The 24,692-nt window shown below is 37.6% G+C and overlaps 1 long non-coding RNA gene across 2 annotated transcripts in view; it reads right to left on the bottom strand.

The window, feature by feature from the left end:
- LOC145541872 (uncharacterized) overlaps nt 1-24,692 on the bottom strand; it is an 88,159-nt gene that overhangs the window by 17,341 nt on the left and 46,126 nt on the right. The window contains exons 3-6 of one of the 2 annotated variants that reach the window (XR_014079381.1): nt 20,630-20,731; nt 14,942-15,059; nt 10,984-11,121; nt 7,553-7,883 (exon numbers count right to left, since the gene is read on the bottom strand). This is a non-coding gene — a long non-coding RNA (uncharacterized LOC145541872). Of the gene's footprint in view, nt 1-7,552; nt 7,884-8,572; nt 10,650-10,983; nt 11,122-14,941; nt 15,060-20,629; nt 20,732-24,692 lie in introns of those variants that run through there. The other variant, XR_014079382.1, reaches the window with a different exon arrangement.

Here is a 24,692-nt window from a genome sequence, read left to right as displayed (position 1 = left end):
AAGGGGACGACAGAGAATGAGATGGTTGGATGGCATCACCAACTCGATGGTCGTGGGTTTGGGTAGACTCCGGGAGTTGGTGATGGACAGAGAGGCCTGGCGTGCTGCAATTCATGGGGTCGCAAAGAGTCGGACACGACTGAGCGACTGAACTGAACTGTAGTAGTCATGGGGTATGATGAAAAGACCTATAGGGGAGCATGATTTTTAAGATTGGTGTTTTTATATGATACCTCATATGTCTGGAAAAATATCCTGTCAGTACATCATACTTGACTCTTTTTAATGATGTTACCCCAGGTTGTTTTGGATCTCAAGTTAAATCAAGAATCCTTTCCTGGGTCAGGACACATTCCTACTTTAAAAGGAAAAAAATATTTCTCAGAGGAACCGTATTTATGAATCAGATTTCTCTATCTAGAGAAACACACCCCCACCAAATTCTTCTAAAGGGAACTGAGGAAATAGTATTAAAAACTCCCTGGCTTTGATAAATGTTATAATGAAATATTTTATTTCTTAAGCAAAGAATCAGTAGTTGTTTCCCTCTGCCAAATGTTGATGTTCCATCATGTAAACATAGCTAATAACACTCAATGCTGTTACCAAACCGAGGTCTGGCTGCTTGTTGCTCGAAAATCAATATCCGAGAGGCAAGTGCTAGTGAAAATGGAAAACACTGCTCTTAATCATAAAGCCAGCAGTCTGGAAAGAAGGTGTTCCAGAGAAGGAGGAACTCAGTGTTCCTCAAAACTAACTCCAGATAATCTGCTCAGTCATGAAAGTTTTTAAAGAGAAAAGAGAAGTAATCTCAGTTAATCATTGCGATAAGGGATCAGAGTCATCACCATCCTTTACGACATGCAAGCTTGTCAGTTTCTTATGATGTTTCTTTAGCTGCTATCTTGTTCACACAATTTGTGAGGTAACTGAAGGGGAAGCTAGGGTGGAGATCTGATTATCTGTTAATTACTTATTCTTCATTTCTACTTCTTTGATCAATGAAAAGTCAGGCAAGGTATTGTATGATCAAAAGATTTGGAAGATGTGCTTGGGTCAGAGATGAGTGAAACGTGGGGGTGCCTGTAACTAAGCCTGAGGTTAGTTACAATACAGCTTTGCTAAAATCACAAAACAAATGGTTCTCCTGCAGAGAATTCTTTCCCATAAAGCGCTCTTTCCTGCTAAACGCTGCTTACAAGGGGCTTCCCAGGTGGCACTAGTGGTGAAGAATCTGTCTGCTAATGCAAGAGACATAAGAGACTCAGGTTTGATCCCTGGATTGGGAAGATCCCCTGGAGTAGGAAATGGGAACCCACTCCTCCAGTACTCTTGCCTGGAAAATTACATGGACAGAGGAATCTGTCAGGCTACAGTCCATGGGGTTGCAAAGAGTCGGACACTACTGAGCACGTGCACACACACTGCTTACAAATCCCCACTTGTCAGCACCATTCCATTACTATGGGGCTATGGACAAAGATTTATCTTCCGTAATTCCTTCATGCTGACATATGGTGCCATACTCTTAGAGTGGAAGATGCTGTGATATGGGTCTGCAGCATCTCTTTGCTGGCAGTATTAGTTGCCCATTTACATATATAGGCAGAACAACTTAGAATTATTTTGATGCTCAACAAAGACAGAAATTATAATGGGCAGTAGTGTTAATTTCATTCTGTAAAAATCAGTTCTTGGAACTGTTCTAGCTGTAGACTCAGTACAACTCAAGATGGGCAGCTTATGTCATGGCTGCAGTCTGGTCATCATGCAGTTATTTTTCTCCCTTTGGTGGCAGTTATAATATCTGTAAAACAACTCAGGAATGTGCATCAGACACTGAGTCTGTGACTCTATTGTCCTAATTATTAATTGCTTGAGTCTACTCTTTTGTGACTCAGGAGGCCTGAGAAACTTCAGCTTTTCTACAAACAAGAGGCAGGGGACACAAAGGGCCTTCGTACGGGGGTGGGGTGGTGGGGGTGGGAGCGGTGTGCTGCAGGATTCTAATACCATTAGTTAAAGAAGCAAATATTCATATTTTCAGTATTATTTTATATACATTGAGTGAATTCAATGCAAAATAAGTAACTTTTTTATGCAACTTTTTGCTGGACATTTGACATTAAGATATGGGTCTTAAACTCCAGCATGCCTAAGACTCAACTTAAAGATACCTATCCACTAGGTCTGATACAGCACAAAAGAAACTTTAGTCTTACTTAATAAAGACTTACTTAATAAAGTCTTACACCCAGATTTTATGGGTGCAAGTGGTCTGAGAACACACTTTGAGAAACATTTTTGAAGAAACTGGTGTGCATGGATGAGAAACCATCCACATGAACTCTTTTCAGCATGATCTGGTTTCTGCTTTCTGCAGAGATCATCACATCATGTACTCTGTATTTGGGACACTAGTTTTATTTGCATAAGTCCCACTTACCTACTTTGAAATCATTATATAACCACTGATTTTTCAAAAACAGGGTTTCTTGGTGCCCAAGGAGAGACTCTGGATCCTACCGGTTAAGCATAAGCAGGCCCACCTGGTGTAGTGGGTTTCCGGTGTTGGTTTTGTGTTAGTCCACAACCCTTTATCATACACCACTTCAGTGATATTCCATGCTTTCAGAATATGCTGTGAAGAAAGAAGCTTTGTTCCACTTTGCAACAGGTGTTTTGCCAAGGGAAATGTGTCTTTTGAAATCAAGTACATTTTCTTGGGTGTTAGAATACATCATTACAGCAAATGATTATAAAAATGTGATGATAGCCTTTGGGCCTATTTAAAAATGTCATATCATATGATTTTTGAATCATAAAAACTTACTAGTGATACCACTTCAAACTGAATATTGAATGACTAAAGTCCTTAAGATATTCTGAAGTCCACAGGGGTTTTTTTGTGTCTCTAAAGGGAAAATGTGAGAAAATTGAAGGCATGTGATAGCATAAGAGACTTTAGTTGTTTATCATAAAGATCCCCTGGGTTCTAAGTGGAATTTTAAAAATGATTGTTCCAACCTGAAAAAGAATTTAACAACAACAAAGGCAAACTTATTTTCCAGAGTTAAGCCTGTGCTTTTACATCTAATGCTTCCTACATGCTGGTTGCAATGCTCCTTTATTCTTTACTCTTACATTTAATGCTGGTTTGGGGTCCTTAAAAACATTTAAAGCTTTTTGATGCAATGCTTTAAATCTCTTCTTAACCATATCCAAAATTGTTTTCATGCTTTTTATTTCTCTAGACCATGAAGAAAGTTCGATTCTGAACTTCTTTTCCTTGATTTTCTCCTTGGAGATTTATATTATCAGCCATACTTTTCCCAAACAAAATTTCAGAAGCCTGTAATGACTTTAGAAATGATTTAAGTCCTAATTGTCCTATATACTATTAAAGGAAATCACAATTTATTTTCCAAAACCAATTAGATTTGTACACCAACTATGCTTTTTCATGGTGTCCCTGCTATGAAGCCTGTTACTCTCCAGCATCCAGTCTAAAATATTCCTACTTAGCCATACAGTTTCATCCCAGAGTTCTTCTCTTTTAAATTCTCTCCTGTGACTGAATTTTAAATTCTTTGCTGACTTCGGTGTTCCTTGTCCTGTTTTCCAGTATCTAGTCCTACAATTATCCTATGGTAATGTGATTGTTGACCAGTCTATCTCCAAGTTAGATAGTAGCTCGGAGAAGGCAGTGAACTTACTTTGAAATCCCCAGTGCCTAGGGCATTGCCTATTGCATATAAAGTGCCAAATAAATACATGAAAAAAATGTATCTTAATGAATCAGACTCAAACCCATCTGTTCCAATTGACATAAACATTTAAACTTTTATTTTGGACAAGAAACATTTCTCTTCAAAGGTAAGAAGTTTTATTTGCCTGAGAAATGTGTTGCCAACCACTTGTTCAATTGCAATCGCCTGTGGTACCTTAGAACACAGTTCTTCAGCTCTGGGACTATTGACAATTTGGGCTGGATAATTATGTGTTATGGGGAACTGATCCTGCACATCTTAAGATGTTTAGTAGCATCCCTAGCCTCTACCCACTAGAAGCCAGTAGCACCCCTAAGCCCAGTTGTGACAATTAAACATATCTCTAGACATGGCCAAATGTCCTCTGGAGGGCAAAATTGCCCTTAGTTGAGGTGTACCACCCTAGAATGATAAGTTTACCAACTTCAGAGACTTCAAATATTATTAGAAATGTAACCCTATAATCCTATTAACTCTGCAAAATATTCATTTTTAAGTTTTAATTGCTGCTTTAAACTTCCAACTCACAATGTAAACAATGGTTCCTTAGCTTATACGACTGGTGTATGGGCTGGTATGGAGAAGAAAATGGCAACCCACTCCAGTATTCTTGTCTGGAGAATCCCATGGACAGAAGAGCCTGGTAAGCCCCAGTCCATGGAGTTGGACATGACTGAGCAACTAACACTTCACGGGCTGGTATGGTTGGAAGTGGGTGGATGGCTGGACATCTGTCTCTCCATGAGGCCAGTTTGTGCTTCCTTACAGCATGAGAATCTTGGTGTAGCCAGACTTTTTACATTTTCCCCAGAGCAGGTATTTCAAGGGACCTGACCAGAAGCTGTAACACTTATTATGACCTAGTCTTAGAAGTACTGGAATGTCACTTTTGCGTCATTTTTCTTCTTTTATATTTATTTTTTAAAACTTCTTATTTTGTATTGGGGTATAGCTGATTAACAATGTTGTAAAATTTCAAGTGAATAGCAAAGGGACTCAGCCATACATATACAATTTATTTATTTGGCTGGTGTCAGGTCTTGGGTGAAGCATTTGGGATCTAGTTCCCTGACCTGGGATTAAACCTCGTCCCCCTGCTTTGGGAGTCCAGGGTCTTAGCCACTGGACACCAAGGAGATCCCTGTTGCATTTTTCTATAAAAGGATTCAGTAAGCTTAGCTCAGACTCAAGGGGGAGGGTAGAAAAAGAGGAATAGACACTACCTCTCTTGAGAGCAATGAAATACATATACAGGGAGGGAAGAAATTGATGGCAGCCATCTTAGAAACAAGTTTACAAAATCTGCCCAGGTTAAAGCAAGATGCTCTCTCTCTTCTTTTCCATCCTTCCAGGATAGGTTTTTCTACTCTTCACAGGTTTGTGGCAATTCGATTTTGTGAAAAGACAAATGCTCCATTTGGATTCCTAGGATATTCCTTCACTTTTGACAACAGCTCTCTCTTTTCCCTCTGCCTTTTGTTGACAAGTAAAATTTGCGGTCCTACTACAGAGACATCTCACTTAGGGGAAGCATGCTAAATTCATTTATAAAGTTTTGGTTAAGTTCTTCTGAGGTATCTTTCAGGAAATAATGTTCGTCATCCTGGGGAACATGGTAAGCCGATAGAAATTTTCCTCTGGAAGAATTCAGTGATGATTTTTGGCTTGTCATAAACATTGACCATAAACAGCCATGGGTCTTGGGAGTGGTTTGATGGGGAGAAAGCGTGGAAGGAGTCAGGTCTAAGTATAAATTCCAACTGTACCACTGTGGGGCCTAGTGTGAATTCCTTAGCTTCTTTGACCCTGATTTTAATTCTCTGGAAAGTGAATGAAATGTGCCTATCTTGAAGGTTTGTTTTTTAATCAAGTACTGATTATTGGTCCACAGTCCTCTATGGGTTCAATGTTTTTGTACATCTTTGTACATCTGGGATAGTAAGACAATGTTTATCTCCTGGGTGAAGGTCAGACAGGTTCACTGTCCATTATAAAGGATTCAGATTTCCTAAGCTTGGAAGTGCAGTCAACTACATTGCTGGAGTGAGGTGGCCGTTTCTGTCACACTGTAGGCATTCAGGCTTGAGGTTATGCAAATACTGATATTTTGGTTAATGCTATTGTTGTGATTAATAAAGTCCTTTTCTTCTAATCTAGGAGTCTGTGAGGCAGGGAGGGCGTCAGGCTTGATGCTTCTCTTGCTTCCTCTACTTCTTCCTACTGCCTACAGTACTTCTAATCAGCCAGGCCTAGAATCGGTTTGTTTTCTCCATCTTCCTCTCCTTGTGTTGATGGCAACTCCATTATACAAAATACCATGACTAGGATTATCAATCTCAGCTTTCTAAAGGAGGAGATAAAGCAGTGTAGAGACTGTTTGTGCTAAAAAAACTTGCTGAATTTTGGTGTCAAAAACTGAATAGTAATACTATTTTTTTCCTTTTTCCATTTCTGTTTTAACAATTCTAAATCTCCCCTAGGCGAATTTTTGGCAGAATGGAAGCAAGATTAGGACAAGAAAATGCAAAACAGAAAATCTCATGAATATTTTTTGTAAGTTCCCATTATTACTAGCTCTCAAGAATTGCAATGGAGTGAATCCCACTTCCTAGTAACAGAGTCATTCCGTACATCATGGTTAAATTTGGTAGCACTCCCTATACTTTTTTTTTTTTGTGGCAACTGCTATTTTTTTGGCTATTTCAAATCTTACATTTCCACCCTTTAAAAAATCTCAGTGTCTTCCATGCCATATAAAGGAACTCAACTTGGAGAAACTTATTGAGCATTACGAAGGCATTCTACATACGTGCTCTCTCCTGCTATATCTGAGAGCTGGAAGATAAATCTTAACCTAAATTCTCAATGCCATGATAAGTTTCCTTAAGCACAGCTTAGACTGGTTGAAAAGCAGTTGAAAGAGAAAGGAAACTCTCTGGCAAAGTGATAAAGTACATTTTATTTCTATTTTTAGAAAGGTGTCACCTCAGCTTTTCACCAGGATGAAGTTAGATTCATTCTCCCCATTTAATGTGTACCGTTGCAAAGAGTTGGACACGACTGAGCGACTTTACTTTTCTTTTTACTTTTATTCAAACTAGAAGTCACATCACCTGGGACTGAAAATTTTTTTATGGACTCCACACTGCATCCTTTTCCTAGACCTAAAGCAAATCAATTCATTTCTTCACAAGGTGAAAATAACGGAGGTCAGTCAGTATGTCTGCCAACAACATTGAATCACCTTCTCGCTTTTTCTCTCAGGTGCTTACTGAAAGTCATTTGAGTAGTTATTATTGGTCTCAATTTATCTCAGTTCAAAATATTGATCATTTACTAGCCAATTAGCATGGGTCTGAGCATGGTGTAGAATATTAAATAAATACCTGGAGCTTATAACCTTGGGTCAACTTGACAACTGAATGGAAAACAATACAAATTAAAAATTGTGGTGAAATACATAGTAAACCAAAAGAAATGAAATATATATATATATATAGAGGAGGAAAATGGCAACTTACTTCAGTATTCTTGCCCAGATAATCCCATGGACAGAGGAGCCAGGAGGGCTAAGTTTATGGGGTCACAAAGAGTTGCACACGACTGGGCACAAGCACATATATGTATGTATATACACACACAAATGCTTCTATACAAATATTCATAGCAGCTTTACTTGCAATAGCCCCAAGCCTGAAACAACTTATATTAGTTTCCTGTTGCTATGTAACACCGTACCCTTAATTTTAGTGACTTCAAACAACAAACATTTATTGACTCACAGTTTCTGTGGATCAGGAATTTGGGAGCAGCTTCATCAGGTAGTTCTGGTTCTGGGTCACCCATGAGGTTGCAGTCAAAGTGTTAAGGGGTTACAGTCATCTGAAGTCTGGGCTGAAATTGGATTAGCTTCCAACACGGCTTACTTATGGGCTGTTGTCAAAGACTACAGTTTCTTATTACATAGGTTTCTCTATAGGGCTGCTTGAGTTGCTTCACAGCATGGTAGTTGGCTTCCCCCAGAGCACGTGATCCAAGAGAGAGGAAGAAGGAAGTCCAAAATTCTTATAAAACCCAGCTTCAAAAGCTACAGGCCATCACTTCTGCTTTATTCTATTGAATAGAAATGAGTCACTAAATTCAGTTCACATTGGAAAAGAGAGTGAAATTAGGCTCTATGTCTTGAAGAGAGCAGTGTCAAAGCATTTGTGGACATATTTTAAAACCATCACACAACCTAAGTGTCCATCGACAAGAGAATCTATAAAGAAATTATGTGTATATCACACAATGAAATACTGCACAGCAATAAAAATAAGTGAAGTTTTGATACATGCAACATGGGTAAATGTCAAAGAAGTAAGACACGAAAGAAGACATACTGTAGGATTTAATTTACATAAAATTCTAAAAACTGCACTGAATTCTAAAAGTTGCTATACATAGAGAAAGTAAATCAGTGGTTGCCTGGGGACTGGGTTTTGGGGGATGGAGTGATGAAGTGGGAGAGGGAGGGATTTCAAAGGAACCAAAGAAATTTTGGAGGAGATGGGTATACTCATCTTATTTGTGGTGACAATTTTATAGATGTATAAATATCTCAAAACACATCAAATTGTAGATTTTAAATGTGTGCAATTTATTGTATGTCAATTATACCTTAATAAAGCTCAAAAAAATCTATTGTAAAGATAAGAAAAATTTTCATTCATATGCCAGTTATATTTTCCATTACTTTTCAGTTCTGACTCTTTAGTAACCAAATATAATAAATAAGTCTGGAACTTTTGTCTACTGCAAGATTTAGTTCTCAGCAAGGAAGGAATTTATTAACTTCTTTTACCATACAGTAATACTTTTGGGACTCTGGGTTCTTATTTGGCTATTAACACACTTCAGGTTATTTTCATTTTAAAAATACTCCTTGAAGAATTTTTATAATGCCAGCAGTAACTATTTTGCTTTGTGTGTTTGTCCAAAATCAAGCTAATTTCTTCCTCCAAAAATATGCTCCTTTAGCTCAGTTTATTAAATCACCATTTGCCTAACACCATGACCTAGAAGTATCTGATTCTCCTTCATTGAAATCCTCCCCAACCCATTTCTCACAATTTGTTTATTCACTCAACTAACATTCATTGAGGAACTACCACATGCCAGATATTGTACTAATGTTAGGTGTGCAGTGGTGGGTAGTTATAACTGACTCCTTGCCTTATGCATCCTCCATATTTTAGTGGAGGATACAGTCTCTGAGTCTGGTCGTTCTACACTGGACATGCATCTTGTGTCCTTTATGTCTTCCATTCTCATTGCTGCTGATTCAGTTTACGCAGTTATCATCTCTTGCTTAAACTGATGTTCTAACTGGTCTCTGTCCTTTTCTTTCCTCAGACAGACTAGTTTGTTCTCCATATGGCTGCCAAAATCTCCCTTTTGAAACTCAGATCTGATTATGGTATTCTCGGATTCAAATAATTTTTGATGGATTCATAGTACCAGCTGCATAAAGTCCAGGTTTCTTCATGACATGACTGCTACCACCTGACAACCTCAATTTCACCAACTCAGTTCATTCTAGCATACTGCAGTGCTCAAAGTTCACCATCATGTTGAGTGTGCCCACATCTACCTGCACATTTTGCTTGTGCTTGGAAATGACCTTTGACCTCTCTTTCACCAAGTAAATTCCTGTGCATCCTTCAAGACACTGTTCACATTAACCACTTTTCTCAAGAACATCCGTTTGCAAGCAGAATTTATCAATCTTTTAAATTCCCACATCTGTATATTCTTCTCAAGTTTAGCACTTATCGAGGCATAGTGTAAGTTAGTAATGAGAAAGAAAAAAGCAGCCTTATCCCCCAGCAGGCCATGGTGTTTTCCTGATGAACATAATTTTTGCACAGAACACCAAGATCGTTTGAGGTTATTTTGTGGCAAATCCACTTAATGGGTTGAAACAAAAACAAGAACCCTCCATAAGCACATCTAAGCACAAACAAAAACAACACCACGCTAACCACAAAAATGGCCACATCTCTCTCTTTCCCAGCTATTGTGACTTGCTGCTGCTTCTTAACCAATTATAGGTTTAAACTCATTCCACTCCTCTCTGCTCCTAAAGAGTATTAAGATAACCAACCATAGAACTGCTCCCTTTTTTGGCAGCATGCAATCCAGAACAATCACTTGTTTCCTTGAGTCTTCCCCCAATGAACATGGCCAACATCCTATATTGAGTCTCCCTAACATCCTCTAAGACTCCCCTTTGTTACACACAGTGTGAGGTTGAGATCTCCCTTGCTGCAGTAACTAACACACCTCATTTTGTTTAAATACAGGTATGTTCCTGCCAGTGTTTTGCATGTAGAGTTGTGATTATGAAATGAAATAGTATATAAAAATCTTTCTTGGCACATAAAATTTTAGCTCAAAAAGTGTAGTTGTAAATGTAAAGATCATTTACATATTTGATCTTTATACTAGACTCTAAAGACTTAAACATCTGAGACTTTTATCTATGTCTTTCTAGGCATCCTTGTACAAAGTACAGTACCTATCTAGATACCAAGTACATGTTTATACGCTAAACAAATGACTGTGTATTTTATGGTTGAAGGCATACATTTTAACAAACAGAAGAAGCTGCTTTAATAAAACATATTATTTCTCATCAAAGTACACTGCTAGTCCGCTACTGACTGAGTTTGCTTTTACATGTGAAGGCGCTCCTGTGGTTTTGATGTTATTGCCTTTGGTTAGTTCCCACCATCAGTAGAGCTGATGTCTTCGTTTTGAAGTGGTGATGGCTTGTATTCTACTTCCAGAGTTCCTCATGATCCTTACTATTCCCAGCATGCACAGCTACACAGCCCACTAGGTGCAAGGATGCTGTTATTCCAACCACACATTACCAGAAATAAGTCACAGTAGGAAAGCAGATTAGGATACTTTAAAGTATGGGGAAAGAGAAACTATGAAAAACTAGAAAGAAAATTGATTTCTAACTACAAGTTAGCCCTCATACTTGTTTTGACTTCATGGATGATTCAGGGTACACTATAGTTGTTCTCTCTCTCCAGGATTTATTTCTATCTATAGATTTCCAGAACTCTCTCAACCCTAATCTTACAGATCTTTCTATTTTGTGCTTTAGAAACATATTTTTCAAAATGGAATAAAAAGTACTAGTTCTGTTCAAGGTATTTACCTCATTTTTGTCCCATATAGCATAGTGTTTAAGAACTCAGGTTTTTGCATCAGAAAGATAGATTGGAATCCATGGTCACCAGCTTCCTGAATATGTGACTGTCATGTCACTTAACCTCTCTCATCTTAATTTTCTCATCTATAAAATAGAGATATCAATAGTAAGTAACATGCAGAGTTGTGGTGATTATGAAATGAGATAGCATATAAAAATCTTTCTGGGCACATATAATTTTAGCTTAAAAAGTGTAGCTGTTATTAATGTAAGTAACTCACTATTCTTCATTAGCAGAGTTTGCATTTATAAATCCAAGGTAGAAGTTGGATACTTAATATCATGCAAAGTTAAATTATATAATACACTATTCTTTTACATATTATTGATATATATTAATAATATTAAATAACAAACTAAAATAGAGCAGTTTCTATTTCAGGGTTTAGTCAAACTTATTATGTCAGTAAAAAAAAAACAACTTCTGCAAAACTGACTTATGTATAGTATATCTTGCCTGAAATAAACTTCTAAATTTAGAAAAATAAAATAAGCTCTTTATAATACCTATCACAGTAGGAATTTTAGTGATTGAATTGGATGACTTTTAAGGTGGTTCCTGTTGTCAGAGAGAGAACAGTGAATTTGATAAACAGCAGGACAGACTAAACCAAGTAGGAAGAAAAGCAGAAACTAGACTGGCCTTTGGGAAAGATAAGCATTATTATCATATCTAGCTGCAAATTACAAAAGGAAGTTCAATCAAGCTGGAGGTGGTGGTGAGAACGATGATAAGTAATTGGTTGGTCTAAGTAGGCAGATAGTAGCTAAGAAATCAAGAGAGCTGGAACACAGCAGAGCAACTGGGTGAAATATGTAAATAAGATATATTATGTTGTCAGGGAGGAAGGAATTTTCCTCTACCTTTCTATGTTCTTATAGATGGATGAAGAATTAAACTGACCTGAGACAGATCAACAGGAAAAAAACACAAGTTTAATAATATGTATACATGGGAAAGACCCAGGAAAACTGAGAAACTTGCCAACATGGCCAAAGCCCTCACCTTAAAGACCATCTTCAGCTAAAGACAAAAAACGCTGGGGTAGTAGTTTAAGACTTTAAAGGTGAGGAAGGTAATTCACATGGAGATGGAAAAGCAAATGTTTGGTAAACGGATGTTCGCTATGCCATGTAGAGACAATGGGACACAGAGTGGACCTTGCCAAGTTTTTCTCCCAACCACATCTAGTCCATACCTTTTGTAGCTCTCTCTGATGATAGCTCTATTCCTAGAAGAGGCCCTTTAAATTCTTTTAGGCAGTTAAGGGGGAGATAACAAGAAAAATTTCCCGAGTCTTCTATTTTTTAAAAATAATCAGTCTAAATTAATCCTCATGCCAGAAACACTTTGAGGTGGCAAATTTTGCTCCCCTACATTATTATTAGTAGCTAATATTAATGAGTTATTTTTAGATGGGAAGGGTTGCTTTGAGTTACATTTATTAGCTCAATTAATCATTAAAACACTCAATATAGTGGATACTACTAATGGGCACATTATGAGAAAATGGAGTTAATGCGGATAATGGTGGAAGCTGATTCCATATAAAGGTATTATTTGTCACATTTCTTTGGGTTGCAGTTTCTTTCAGGTATGTTTAATCTCTGATGCTGTATTGTTTGTATCTAAAAGATCAGTTTGTCTCATTGTAATATCTTTCATGTTTTTCCTTAACATCTTTATGTTTTCTCTGCATTTGTTTACAAATGGAATATAGCCGTGATGTGCTCTGCTTAGTCATCAGTTGTGTCTGGCTCTTTGTGACCCTTTGGACTGTAGCCCACAAGTCTCCTCCATCCGTGGGATTTTCCAGGCAAGAATACTGGCGTGGAAATACTGGCCATTTCCTTCTTAGGGTGTCTTCCCAGCCCAGGAATTGAACCTATGTCTCTTGTGTCTCCTGCATTGCAGGTGGATTCTTTACCCACTGAACTGTCAGGGAAGCTCATAGATGTGATAGTTATTTTCATGTTTGTGTTTACTAATTCTATCATTTGTGACATTTCTGTTTCCATTTTGATTGATTTCTTGATTTTCTATTTATTAAAGGTCCTATTCCTGCTTCTCTAAATAAAATTTTACTACTTTGCTGGTTGCTGAATATTAATATAGTTAAAATATTCTTGATTTTACTGGTCAGATTAATTTTTAATAGATGAACTTTGTAACAGTGTCATCTTCTGAGGCTTGTTTTTAAACTCTATTAGGTAGAAACAGATTAGCATTTAATTTAGGGCTAATTTTTTCCCACTAGTGGGTTAGTGCTTTTTTGAGTATTATGTTTGATGCCCCATCCGTTTTGCCATTTGTCTACCCTGGCTAGAGGAGACACAAACTATTCTTGGTGCAAGGTCCGATGACTGGGTCTACTTGCTCCCTTTGGGTGTTTTTTTTTTTTTCCAGAACATTAGGGAATTTCCTCATATGCATATAATGATCAGGACTCAGGTGAAGTTTGCTATCCGGGGAAGCTCTTTTTTAATTGCAGTTCTCTTTATCTCCAATGCTCTGCCAAAACTCTAGCTTCCTTGGCCTCTGTGAACCTCGTTTTGTGTTTCTTACTCAGGAGAATTCCTCTCCACAGTGCAGCCTGGAAACTTTCTTTAGGCAGTAAGCCACAGGAGTCTTACAATTTACTTCGCTGAGTTTTTTTTCTTTTGGAACTACCATCCTGTGTTGCCTGCTGTTCAAAGTATGAAAAGTATTGTTTCTTTTCTTTTCGTTCTTATTTTTCAGTTATATGAGACAAGAGGACAGTTCTAGTCTTCGGTATTTCATTGTTGCCGGAAGCAGAAGTCCCCAGGTGTCTTTTTCACAGAGGTCCCTGAAGCTACAGCCTGGGTAAGCACATGATTTATATCCCTAAACAAAACACACACAAGTTTAATCAACTGTTTCATGACCACATATCATTCCACCTGGACTCAGTCAACTCCTCAATTTAAGGCCTATTGCCTGCTACATTCCATTTTCATGTACAAATTTATGTACTTTAGCCATGGCTGTTTCAGTTGAAGGTAAAAGAAATTCCACTCAAACCATAGAAGGAAAAAATTCTTTTAGGTTATTTAGCTAAAAGTCCACAGAACAGGAGTAATTTTAGGCATGATAAGATAGGAAATTTCAATGATATTATAAAGGTTCTGTATTTCTAGTTCTTGGAAATTTTCTCTCAAATGACCCTCAAAGGCAGGCAGAATGTCTGTCAGCATTAGAAAACTTATATCCTAGCTGTTAATTACTTCACAACATATATCTTGTGAGTTTAAAACCTCTCAAAGAAAGACAATATCTTTTTTTGGTAGCACTTATATTAATAGACGGAGAAGGCAATGGCACCCCACTCCAGTACTCTTGCCTGGAAAATCCCATGGATGGAGGAGCCTGGTGGGCTGCAGTCCATGGGGTCACTAAGAGTCGGATGACTGAGCGACTTCACTTTCACTTTTCCCTTTCATGCACTGGAGAAGGAAATGGCAACCCTTCCAGTATTCTTGCCTGGAGAATTTTAGGGATGGCGGAGCCTGGTGGGCTGCCGTCTATAGCGTTGCACAGAGTCAGACACAACTGAAGTGACTTAGCAGCAGCATATTAATAGAAAAGAAAAACAATAGAAATGTTGGGTTAGATTAACCAGCCTTGGGTCACTTAATCATTTTTGATCCATCACTTTGTCCTGGGGCAAGAGTTTTTTTCATTGGCCAGGACAAGTAATGTGGCCTCCTGAATCACATAAAATCGGTTATCCATAGGAAAGTAGGTTCTATTCTCAGAAGAAAGAGATGAGACTATGTGTAAGACAAGGATGCTCATGAGTTGGGGGATAAAACAGGAGCTTCATTTTGGGAATGATGTAGAAACCCAATACTACTTTTGGTACACAACATAGAGAAGATTTACCTCAAGATGAATGTGTCAATTGTATTGAAGTAAAGCCTAAATCTCTTGGACTAAGAATAGATACGTCAAAGAATCTTGGGTGTGGTGAAGTCTACTAATTGAAGTCAGGCAATCTCATCTATGAAAAGAAGATATTATCAGAGCAGGAATAGCATATTTCCACTTTTAATACTGAGACTGTATAATTCTGTTACAACAAAATATAGAAATAGTACTTTTATTAGCAAACTATGGCATATAAATTTTCATAGGTGAAATGTTATTACTGATTTTCAAATGAGAGAAAGACATTACTCTTGTCTTGCAATATCAGTTGACTTACATCAAATAAATAGGTTATAAAAAATAATTTTCAACATTAAAATGAGTTAGAAATCTCACTGTTAGGAATGGGGTTAATAATAGTATTCCTTATTAGTCAGCAGAACTTTCTGATCAAATATAGCTATTTCTTTAAAAACTACAAGAAATTAGTGAATGCCTGATATATTGAGTAAAAGGATTCTGAGGTTGTATTTGGACTAAGCTGGAAAGAGTGACTCTTCCACTGTGACTTTTTGTTGTAGTACTAGCTCTTGTGAGTATTAACACGACTTATGTTCTGAATTGAGTTTCTCTAGTAGCTCAGTGCTAAAGAATCTGCCTGCAATGCAGGAAACACAGGAAACACAGCTTTGATCCCTGGGTCAGGAAGATCCTCTGGAGGAGGGCATGGCAACTCACTCCAGTATTCTTGCCTGGAGAATCCCTTGGACAGAGGAACCTGAGGGACTATGGTCCATAGAGTCACAAAGAGTTGGACACAATTGAAGCGACTGAGCACACATGTACACATGTTCTGAATCAAGAAAGAATAACTATATTTGGCTCTGGTTTCAGTTGGTTTTCTTGGCCTTGGGTAAATCATACAGTCACCTAAGTTTCTATTTCTACAAAGGAAAATGGCTACAACACTCCCATATCCCACAGAGATTGACTAAAGATTAAATAATATGTTGTTTAGGGATATATATGTATATTATAAAACTATTTTTTAATCAAGGGAAAAATTAAATTTGGGATAGTAATCATCAGTAGGGAGAGGGTGAGTCAGGATAATGACAGAGGGGGGATCTCAAAGTTATTATAGATGCAAAAATATTAATAACCATATAGTTCTTAAACTGGGTGGAGGGCTCAGAAGTGTTTATTTTCTTCATAAATTATAACACATAAATAATACAATTACATATATCTTTTGATTGAATCAAGTATTGAATAAAAACAAAATAATAATGAAATAAATTTGGAAAAAACACTCCAGCACTTTGAATAAAGGACATTCATAAGAGAAACACAATTCTATTCAATTTCCAAACCCTATATATTTGAACTCTAAACAAGATTCTTTTCTAGTTTAATACCTACTAAAGAGGTTGTACAAGGTATCATTGGAGATGGCTGATATAAGCTGACTCTGACTTTCTTGTGGACACAATTTATTTAAAACACAAAATGCACATATGTCTGTATCTTCAGGTATAGGGTTATGAAAGCCAGAGCAAAAATAGGATTTCTATACTTACCGTTTCCGCTTTCTTACTATTCCATTCTAACTTCTTGGATTGAATTCCCCACCACTCCACTGAGTAACTCATATCAAGATCACAATTTCCGTCTTGCCAAGTTCAATGGTTGGTTCTCTGATTTCATGGTATTTGATCTCTCAGTGGCTCTTACCACAGATGAACACTTCTTTCTGGAAATACTTTGTTCTTGGAGTTTTTCTTCCACCTTCAGTTCAGTTCAGTTCAGTTGCTCAGTCGTGTCCAACTCTTTGCAACCCCATGAATTGCAGCACTCCAGGCCTCCCTGTCCATCACCAACTCCCGGAGTTTACCCAGACCCATGTCCATCAAGTCGGTGATGCCATCCATCCATCTCATTCTCTGTAGTCCCCTTTTCCTCCTGCCCCCAATCCTTCCCAGCATTAGGGTCTTTTCCAATGAGTCAACTCTTCGCATGAGGTGGCCAAAGTATTGGAGTTTCAGCTTCAACATCAGTCCTTCCAATGAACACCCAGGACTGATCTCCTTTAGGATGGACTGGTTGGATCTTCTTGCAGTCCAAGGGACTCTCAAGAGTCTTCTCCAACACCACAGTTCAAAAGCATCAATTCTTCGGTGCTCAGCTTTCTTCACCGTCCAACTCTCACATCCATACATTACCACTGGAAAAACCATAGCCTTGACTAGACGGACCTTCGTTGGCAGAGTAATGTCTCTGCTTTTAAATATGCTATCCAGGTTGGTCATAACCTTCCTTCCAAGGAGTAAGTGTCTTTTAATTTCATGGCTGCAATCACCATCAGCAGTGATTTTGGAGCCCCCAAAAATAAAGTCTGACACTGTTTGCACTGTTTACCCATTTATTTCCCATGAAGTGATGGGATCAGATGCCATGATCTTAGTTTTCTGAATGTTGAGCTTTAAGCCAACTTTTTCACTCTCCTCTTTCACTTTCATCAAGAGGCTCTTTAGTTCTTCTTCACTTTCTGCCATAAGGGTGGTGTCATCTGCATATCTGAGGTTACTGATATTTCTTCCACCTTAATTGTTGCTAGTTCTGAATGTCTTTTGCTGGCCCAGCTTCTTCTCCTCTTGATTTCTAAAAGTTGAGTGACTTAAGCCTTGTCCTCAGTTCTCTTCTTTTTATATAGTTTTTTAGTAGGCAATCTCCAAATGTGTTGGTTATTCTAAATCTCTCTAACTGGGGCCTCTCTCATCAGCTCCAAACTTGTGTATCCAACTACTAAATTGATATACTCATTTGGGCATTGGGCAACCTCTAAAATGCTGCTCATCCACCAGATTTTCTCCACTCAGAAAATGCTACCTTCCTCATGCCAGTATGTCAGGCTACAAACATTTCTGAATCCTGGTTTTCTTTCATGTCTCACAACCCATCCTTTATCAAGTATTATAAGTTCTATCTGTAAAATATATTCTAAACATGATCACTTCTCATCTATTCCAATGATACAATTGTGGTCTATGCTTCTATCATATCTCACTTGGACCCTGCTGGTCCCACACAGCAGCCAGAGTTGACTTTTTAAAGCATAAATCTGATTATACCACATCTTTCTACTGGCTTCCTGTTGGAATGACAGTAATTTTCAAGTGCCTTGCCGTGGCCAAAGAGGCCTCCTTGCTAGCTCTTGGACCTCATCTCATACCACTCTTCCTCTCCTCCCCTGCCACCAACCACATTGGCCTTTTCTATAACCCACAAATGCACATGGCTCTATCCCCTCCTGGGGTTTCTGCATTTGCTCTTCTCTTTGTTTGGAATATCTTCCTTATCTCTAACCCATTCCACACTGTCACATGGTTTTTCCTTTGGTATTTCAAGTCTAAACTCAAATGCCAACTCTTCAGAGAGAACTTCCCTGAGGAGCCAGCCAAAGCAGAACTTCCTCTCATCCCCACCACCAGTCACTTTCTGTCTCACTGCACTGTTTCATCTTCTTCATGGCACTTAACACTACCTGCAGTCATCTTATTTATTTGTTTCCCTATGTGAGTATTTTCTGTGTGTCTCCTCATTACTATGTCAACTACGTGAACACAAAGAATCTGACAGCCTGTTTTCTTTTGCCTTATTCCCAGGACCTTGAGTGGAGCCCAGCATATACTAGGTGATCAATAAATACTTGTTGATTGAATTATTGGTTGTTGAATGAATAAATGAGTAAATAGCTTCAAGTCACATAGGCCTTGTCTGTCACCCAGACCCAGATTATATTATGTATTATGTAATTTGATAAAACAAGTCTCAAAGTGTGATTATTTTAAATAAACATTGAGTGAAAGTAAAAGTTGCTCAGTTGTGTCTGACTCTTTGTGACGGCATGGACTATACAGTCCATGGAATTTTCCAGGCCAGAATACTGGAGTGGATAGCCTTTCCCTTCTACAGGGGATCTTCTCAACCCAGGGATTGAACCCAGGTCTTCCGCACTGCAGGCAGATTCTTTACCAGCTGAGCCACCAGGGAAGCCCTGAGTACTTGCATAATTTTTATTTCATGTAGAACAGGTAGGTTTCACCAGAAATTTACCAGTCTTTGTCCTTCACTTTTCCATGCTATTTAATCTCACTTTGATGAGATTTCCTACAAGATATTTAGTGAAGTGAAAGTCGCTCAGTCGTGTCCAACTCTTTGCGACTGCATGGACTGTAGCCAGCCAGGCTCCTCTGTCCATGGGGATTTTCCAGGCAAGAATACTGGAGTGGGTTGCCATGTCCTTTTCCAGGGGCTCTTCCCAACCCAAGAACCAAACCCAGGTCTCTCACATTGCAGGCGGATTCTTTACCGCCTGAGCCACAAGGGAAGCCCATGAATACTGGAGTGGGTAGTCTATCCCTTCTCCAGGGGATCTTCCTGACCCAGGGATCAGACCAGGGTCTCCTGCATTGCAGGTGGAGTCTTTACCGGCTGAGCTACCAGGGAAGCCTAAACCAAAAGAAGGAATTGTGCTTCCAGCCAGATTTATTCTCTGTTTGAAGCAACTAAAAAAAGGGGGGGGGGGGTGGGGAAGTAAAGAAGGAAGAAAGAACAAATCAAAGAAAAACAGACAGACAATATATAAAAAACAGGTTTCAGTTTTCAATATGTTAGAGATGAGGTGATGAAACTCAGTGATCCCTGAGACAGAAAACAAAAGTGGTCCAGCCCTTTGATCACCCAGTTTCTGCCTGAGAATGTCTAGGCTAGGGTGCAGAGAGGCAGAATCTGGCAGATTCCCTGAGTAACGCCAGATTACTCCTTAGAAATATTTTGGTTTATCTGTTTAACAACTGGGTTGTGCTGAAGATTTAATGGGAATAATCTACTGATTAGACAAAGTATGTCTTTTCAGTTTTTTTTTAAATAAGCAGATCCCTTTTTCTGACCTTGGGCAGAGAGGATGGGTACACGGAAGGGTGGGAATGATTTACCCATGAGGAATATAAAGTATACCACATCACTAATGCTAGTTAAGCAGGGGTTTATACTTCTAAATTTCAGACTCTTCCTAAGAGCTTCTGGGTAGGAACAGTTAGAAAGAGCCGAAGAGTTGAAGGTAAAAAAGATAAAAAGTTTCAATTTCATAACCTTTTTGGCTAAATCTTTTTGGTTTGGTTTTTCTACCCAAGGCAACTGGGTATTTCTGCAGAGGCTTTGGAGGAGCCTTGAAAGGGGCCAGGGTAATGGAAAGGAATCAGCAATTTTGTGTTTTCCCAGAGATATAATATATCATGGATGGACTTGCTCTCCCCAGAAGGGTAGCATCATGGCAGGAATTTGCCAAGCTAATATAATTTTGCCATGTAATTCTCAGATTTAAATACATCATCTCTCTTCAGACCCTCCAAAGAAACCGAAAAGATTTACAGCTTTTTCTGTCTGAGGGATTTGGAGTATTTTCTGACCTAAATTCCTGGTCTATGGGAGATTACTTTAACAATTTCTTAAATTTAGGATTTGTGAGTCTAAAAACCCACAAGACTTCAAGGAGCTAACAAATTCTCAGGGGCCTCGTAACTCTGGGGTACCAAGTGCTTTGCTAACAGAGCCAGCAGCTGTACAAATCTTATATTACAATCCTGTCATAGAAACTCAGTAAAGGACCAGAGGAAATTAAGTGAGACATAAATAGATTACATTGATGGAATCAACAGGAGCATCTTGTCTTTAAATGTGTAGTATTTTGCCTGCGTAGCCATAAACCAAAGGAGTCCGTCAACATGGCCCATCTTCAGAGCACTAGTAAACAAATGAAGCTCACGTTAGCAAGAAGGTATCAAAAGATCTGGGCATCATTTTGCTCTAAAACCTTGTTATTTTAAAAATATTTACTGAAAAAGTCAAAATCAATAATATATACAGTTGGTTGAAAAATAAAAAAGTACCATTAAACTTAAAATGAAAAATAAGATGCTGACCACATTCCTTGCTACTCAAATATAATCTTTTGACTTTTTAAGCTGTTTCTTCTATTCTTAAGTCCATATTTCTACATGACACACTTATGCTACTGTTTCTTCAAGTTATTAATTTTAGGCATCCTGTTGTGACAGATGTTATACTACCTTCCTCCTACCCATCTTCTATTACAAGCTACTATTTTAAATTAAATCAATATTTAGTGTAAAATCATTACAACCTTATAAATACCATTTACTGTAGAGCTAAAACCTATGCTGTGATTCATTTTCCCATTTTGCAGCAGTTTTTTACCCTGTCAAATTTTTTCACTTGTAGCACTTGCTACCTATGTATCTGCCCCAAACCAAAATGCTCCAGAGTAAAAACGAAGCTATTCAATAGTTTTTTCCAGAAGACACCTGATTGAAGTCTCTGTTCTCTCACTCCAGTATGTGCTGCAGGGTCAGTTACCTGGGAGTCCTCTTTGATTCTTTATTGATTGTTTCCATTTCCTCTCACATTTCATATTTTCTTCTTTTTCATTTTGTCCTCCTCCCCCTTTTTTTGGCTGGATATCATTCTTCAGTGACTCATTTTTGAAAGAGAGAATGGAGGATAAAATGCCTTGTCCTCTGTATATCTGAATTTGTCTTTATTCTTATTCTCATCTTTGAATGATAATTTGAGATTTAAAATTATTTTGCTTCATCACTGAAGGTGTTGCTCCATTGTCTTTTAATTTAGGATGCTATTTATTGAGAAGTCAATGCCACTCTCAGCCCAAGTCTTTTATATGTGACTCAAGGTTTGTACCCTGAAAACTTCTACTGTCTTCTCTATTCGTGGTGCATTGTTGTGAGTCATTTTCCATTTAATGTGCCATTCATTTGGTGACCTCTTTAAACTGGAGACCCATATCCTTTCATTGCAGGAAATATTCTTATATTGTTTCTTAGAATACTTCTTTCACAATTTCCTCTGATCTCTCAGGAATTCATCTCAGTTGGATATAGGCATTTCCAGCTTGAACTGCTATATTTACTTCTTTTTTAGATGTTTTCAATGTTTTTGCTTGCTTAAGGTTCTGAGAGTTTTCAATTACTTTATCTTTCTTTTCCTCAAATTTTGATAATAATATTTATAATTTCCAGTATTTTTGTCTTTGTTTCTTTTTTCTTATGATTCTTTGTTGTTTTATGCATGTCTTGATTTCTTATTTTTGGAAGATTCTAATTACAGTTTTTTTTTTGTTGTTGTTCTCTGCACACTGTTTTCTTTATACAATTTTAAAAATGTTTTATTTTAATTTAATTTTTTTTTTTTGGAGATGTCTTAACCATCTGGTTATAGTTTACATTCCTACTGAAGAGTGAAGCATTACAAAATCTGACTAAAAGATTCTAAAATTGTGGGCATTATCTTTTGGCAGGTTTTTATCAAACAATCCAATCAAAAATGGGCCAAACATCTATATAGACATGGATCCAAAGAAGACATATAGACGACCAAAAGCACATGAAAAGATACTCAACATCACTAATTACTAGAGAAATGCAAATCAAAACTACAATGATGGTTACCTCACACCAGTGAGAATGGCCATCATCAAAAATTGTACAAGTGATAAATTCTAGAGAGGGTGTGGAGAAAAAGGAACCCTCTTATGCTGTTGATGGTAATGTAAATTGGTACAATCATAGTAGAGAATATCATGGAGTTTCCTTACAAAACTAAAAATAAAACTACTATGATCCAGCAATCCTACTCCTGGGCATATATTCAGAGAAAACTATAATTCAAAAATTTACATGTATCCCAATATTTATTGCAGCATTATTTACAATAGCCAAGACATGGATGCAACCTAAATGTCCACTGACAGAGGAATTGGTAAGGAAGACATGGTACATATATACAATGGAATATTACCCAGCCATAAAAAGAACGACATAATGCCATTTTCAGCAACATGCATGGACCTAGAGATAACATACTAAGTGAAATAAGTCATATGGAGACAGAAAAACATCATGGGATTGGTGGAATCTAAAGAAATTGATACGAATGAACTTATTTATAAAACATTATTTACAAAACAGAAAAAGACTGAAAGACTTAGGAAACAAATTTATGTTTACCAAAGGGGAAAAGTGAGGAGGAGAGATAATTTGGGAATGTGGGTTAACACAGACACACTACTATATATAAAATAGATAATCACCAAGGACCTACTGTATAGAATAGTGAACTCTATTCAGTACTCTGTATTAACCTACAAGGGAAAAGACTGAAAAAGAATGGGTGTATGTGTATGTATATATATATATATAACTATAACTATATATATATAACTATAACTATATATATATATATATATATAAAACTGAATTACTTTGCTGTACGCTTGAAACTAACACAGCACCGTAAATCAACTATGCATGTGTACCTGCTTAGTCACTCAGTCATATACAACTCTTTGTGACCCCATGGACTGTAGTCCACCAGGCTTCTCTGTCCATGGGCTTCTCCAGGCAACAATACTGGAATGGGTTGCCATGCCTTCCTCCCAGGGATCTTCCCGACCCAGGGATCAAAACTGCATCTCCTGTGGCTCCTGCATTGGCAGTTGGATTCTTTTTACCCGAGTCACCTTGGAAGCCCTACTCCAATACAAAATAAAAATTAAACAACAGCAAAAAAGAAAGGGTTGATAAAGTAGTAGAAAGAAGAAAGCAATGGCAAAAAGTAGGAATGCTGGGCCAATGGAACTTTCACGCTGAAGGTACAAAGAAAGGAAAATGAATTTTGAGTAGAGAATAAAGATAGGTCATTCTTTCTTGGACTTGTGTCTAGGCCATATTTTGAATGTAGACAATGCTTTGATTAAGGTTAATTTCTTTTATAAGATGCTTCTGTAAGATACTTCCCTGAACTACCAAGAAATGAAGAGTGAAGGGAATTTTTATTTGCTGGTCTATCCAAGTGGCATACACAAGAATGATGGCCATCTGAGGAACTGAGATCTAAACCACGCTTTATTTGTAATAGAGAAAGGAAATATATTCTTTGAAAGAAAGGGGTGAATATTTTCAGTGCTCTGGAAATAGAGTTCTAATTAATTTATAGATTTAAAAGGCCACTCTGACTTAGCCTCATAATTTGAGCAATAAAACTCTTCTAACGGCTTTACAACAGATTTATAAAATAAAAGAGCAAATTTAATCAAGCCACAGAGCTTAGCCAGTACAAATGTTTCTGTTGTCAGCAATTTACTCTATCAATTGAGAGATTTAGCCATGAATTTGGGTGGCCACATGCCTCATGTTCCATGAATATGCTTGCTGGATCTTCATAAATGCATTCTCTATAGTAAGTTAAAAGGCATACACTTAGTAATCAGCTGAAGTTTAAAAAATTATTTTTCTATAATACTAAATAATTTCTTTGAAATTCCATAGACATATATATATTAAATTATTTAAAAAAGAAACTTTAAGGGGGCTTCCCTGGTGGTCCAGTGGTTACGACTCTACACTCCCAATGCAGGGGTTTGATCCCTGGTCATTTTACATGCCACAGTGAAGATCCTGTATGCAGCAATGAAGATCCCACATGCCACAACTAAGACCCGGTGCAGCAAAAAAAAATAAATTAATTAAAAAAGTAAAAAAAAAATCTCCAGAATATTATATTTAAAGGAGTTAATGTTTCACCATTTATCATCATGTCAATTGACTAGAAGAAACATATAGAAGTGTCCATTTATTAGATACTTTATGTATCTGTGGTTTTTACCAGA

Source organism: Giraffa tippelskirchi, chromosome 3 (assembly GCF_054371585.1).
Source record: "Giraffa tippelskirchi isolate mGirTip1 chromosome 3, T2T-mGirTip1v1.2.pri, whole genome shotgun sequence".
NCBI classification, from domain to species: domain Eukaryota; kingdom Metazoa; phylum Chordata; class Mammalia; order Artiodactyla; family Giraffidae; genus Giraffa; species Giraffa tippelskirchi.
The sequence above is the reverse complement of the archived record's forward strand: the minus strand, read 5'-3'. Positions and strand labels throughout refer to the sequence as shown.